General features: G+C 45.9%; 1 non-coding gene across 1 annotated transcript; it reads left to right on the top strand.

Moving 5' to 3' along the window:
• The first annotated feature begins 210 nt into the window (after positions 1-210).
• On the top strand, positions 211-292 carry trnas-aga. Its single transcript has one exon. It is a non-coding gene; the product is annotated as a tRNA-Ser (tRNA).
• The last annotated feature ends 3,176 nt before the right edge of the window (positions 293-3,468 follow it).

Below are 3,468 nucleotides of genomic sequence, written 5' to 3'. Positions count from 1 at the left end.
GGATTTTCTATGTGTCTGTCGGCTAGTTCTCAATTTAAAAAAAATTTTGCGTGGCAAATCAGATTGATGTAAAATGAGGAAAGAATAGAGATCCATGTACCAGCAGAGAGAATAAATGTATACCCAACACAAGAAGTCAAAATCCCATCGAGAGGATGTTTCTTTGAAATGTTTTGAACAGCGATCAATGTGATCTTGCTGGTCAACTGTGTCGTCGTGGCTGAGTGGTTAAGGTGATCGACTAGAAATCCATTGGGGTTTCCCTGCGCAGGTTCGAATCCTGCCGACTACGTTTGTCCTGTTGTTCACTCAATTTTCAGATGACATCCCATAATATTCAACAGCAGGAGTTGTTTTTCTCATTATTCACGAAATTTCTGCTATAAATGCTGCAAAAATCAGGTAAATTAGTGACTTCTCTCTGGCACTCTCTCCCTTTGTCGAACTCTGTCCAATTATATTTGTCAGGGTGCGGGTACATTTGTGCATGTTTGTGTGTGGGTTTGTGCTTTTACCTGTATACTTTGCTTTTTGTTTATTGCTCCTGTGTTGTTTTTGTTTACTGTGTGTCTGTACGATGCTGGTCCTCAAATACCTTAGCAATTCCCTTTTATAAAATCATTCATGAAATTATCTTCTCCAACCTTTTCAGGCAGAGCTTTCCAGATACCAGAGACCCTGGGTGAAAACAATGTCTCTGCTCCCGTGTATATACCATTTGTCAATGACTTTGAATCTGCGACCCCAGTTATTGAACTACAAACAGGGGGAATGGTTTTGCTGTTTACCCTCTCTGAACCTTGCATAATAAGGAAACCACTATGAGGTCACCTTCTATATTGTAAGTACAACAACCCAAACATCTCCAACAACTCCTCATAACTGAAGAATGTCATCATCGAAAAGCTCCCAATAGCACCCTCGGTCCCCTTTCTAATGTATTTGCTGACGAATGGTGACCCGCATTAACCACAAGACCCCTTATTAATGTCGACCTACAGATGTTACATTTCTCACAGGATCTCGCTGCTTTTATAAAAGATTTCTCCACTTAATGAACCCAAATGAACAATATTATTTTCAAACTACATTATGAGCTTTGTGTATATGAAGATCAATATCCCTCTGCCAGTTTACACTTTAAAAAAAAATTGCATTCACAATGACCAGTTTATAAAGAAATCCCATCCCCAAATCAGAGTTGCTATAAAGTGGAAAGGAACTGTGTCAATCTCACAATAGCAACCATATCAACTCATTGAATAGCAGATCGAAAGATACACATTTAATCCAAATCATGTCACAATATCTGATTTAAAGTATCAATGTTATTCACTTTAAAAAAAATTTTATTTTATTACAAACATGTATCAAAACAGGTTACAGCGAATAAATACCCCGGGAAACATACTTCCCCGCAATCAACTATACAGTCTGTACAAAATTTAACCCTTTCTCAGCACCCCCCCACCCCACGATGGACAACTCCTCAAACATGGTCACAAACATCCCACACCTTTCCTCAAACCCCTCTGCAGAGCCCCTTAACTCACCCTTTATCTTCTCCAACTGCAGGAAGTTGTACAGGTCACCCGACCAAGCCTCTACCCCTGGTGGCGATGCCGACCGCCATTCTAGTAAAATCAGAGAGGCAAAGGCCACAACATATACATGCATAGAAGATAGGAGCAGGAGGAGGCCTTTGGCCCTTTGAGCCTGTTCCACCATTCACCACGATCATGGCTGATCATCCAACTCAATAGCCTAATCCTGCTGTCTCCCTTTGATTCCATTTGCCCCAAGTGCTATATCCAACTGCCTCTTGAATATATGAACTCCAGCGAGAACAATCCTAAACTAGTCAGTCTCTCCTCATATGACAGTCCCGCCATCCCTGGAATCAGTCTGGTAAACCTTCGCTGCACTCCCTCGAGAGCAAGAAATCCTTCCTCAGAGAAGGAAACCAAAACTGCACACAATATTCTATACAACATCAGTCGTCCTCCTCTCCATGAGCTCCAGTTTCTCTGAAACCCCTAATACTGCCAAAAAGGTTCCGGGTCCACCTCCTCCCCCACTATCCTGGCTAAGACTACAAACTCTCCCGCCCAGAATCTTCCCAATCTTTCGCAATATGTGCACGTGATTCGCTGTCCCCTGTCCACACCTCTCACACTCATCTGCTATCTCCTGGAAGAATCCACTCATTCTTGCCCCAGTCATATGCACCACCTTAAACTGTATCAGGCTCACCCTTGCACATGAGGAGGTCCGTTTACCCTTCCCAGTGCCTCACTCCATGCTCCCCAATTGATCTCCTCTCCCAACTCGTTTCTCATTTCTCCTTGTTCTTCACCACCCGCTCGCCTCCCTGCTCCCCCAGCCACTTGTATATATCCCCAATTCTTCCCTCCCCTTCCACATCCAGACGCAGCAGTCGTTCCAGCAGGGTGTATCCCGGCAACCGAGGGAACCCTCCAGACCTTTTGTGCAAAGTCCCTAACCTGCAGATACCTGAACTCATGTCCCCTCGGCAACTCTACCCTCTCCCTTAGCTCCTCCAGACTGGCGAACCCTTCCTCCAAATACAGGTCCCTCACCTTGGCCAGCCCCACTTCCCTCCATCTCCTGAATACACTATACATCCCACCTGACTCAAACCAATGATTCTCGCACAGCGGCGTTAACACCAACATCCCTCCCATCCTAAAATGCCTCCCCTGATTCCATATCTTCCCCATGGACTGCACCACTGGGCTCCCGGAATACCTACTCCGAGCCATTGGCAATACTGCCGTCACCATAGCCCTCAAACTGGACCCCTTACAAGATTCCTCCTACCTCCTAACCCATTCTACCCCTTCTTCCCACCATCGCCACACCTTGTCCACATTCGCAGCCCAATAATAATGAAGCAGGTTCGGCAACACCCCCTGCTGCCTCTGCCTCTGTAGCAGGGTCCTCCCCACCCTCGGCACCTTCCCCGCAAAATCCAAAATGACCGTGTACAATTTCCGAAAAAAGCCTTTGGTATAAAGATCGGGAGAGCCTGAAAGATAAACAAGAACCTTGTCAGAATATTCATTTTCATCACTTGGACCCTCCCCGCCATCGTTAAGTGCAGTGTATCCCACCTCTTAAGATCCTCTCTGGCTTCCTCCACCAGCTTCGTCAAGTTCCACTTATTGAGCCTCGTCTATTCCCTCGCTACCGGAATCCCCAAATATCAAAACCTATCCCTCGCTATCGTAAATGGCATCGCCCCTAAATTAGCCCGCTGTCCTAGCCCATTCACTGGGAAAACCTCATTTTTCCCGACATTCGGCTTATACCCTGAGAACCCTCCAAACCTCCCCAACAGGCCCATTATCCTTCCCATTCTCTCCAGCAGATCCGAAACATACAGCAAGAGGTCATCGCCATAGAGCGACACCCAATGCTTCCTCTGTCCCCTCAAAATCCCCTGCC

Source organism: Scyliorhinus canicula, chromosome 6 (assembly GCF_902713615.1).
Source record: "Scyliorhinus canicula chromosome 6, sScyCan1.1, whole genome shotgun sequence".
Classification (NCBI taxonomy): Eukaryota; Metazoa; Chordata; class Chondrichthyes; order Carcharhiniformes; family Scyliorhinidae; genus Scyliorhinus; species Scyliorhinus canicula.
Note: the sequence above shows the minus strand (reverse complement) of the source record. Positions and strands in the feature narration are given on the sequence as shown.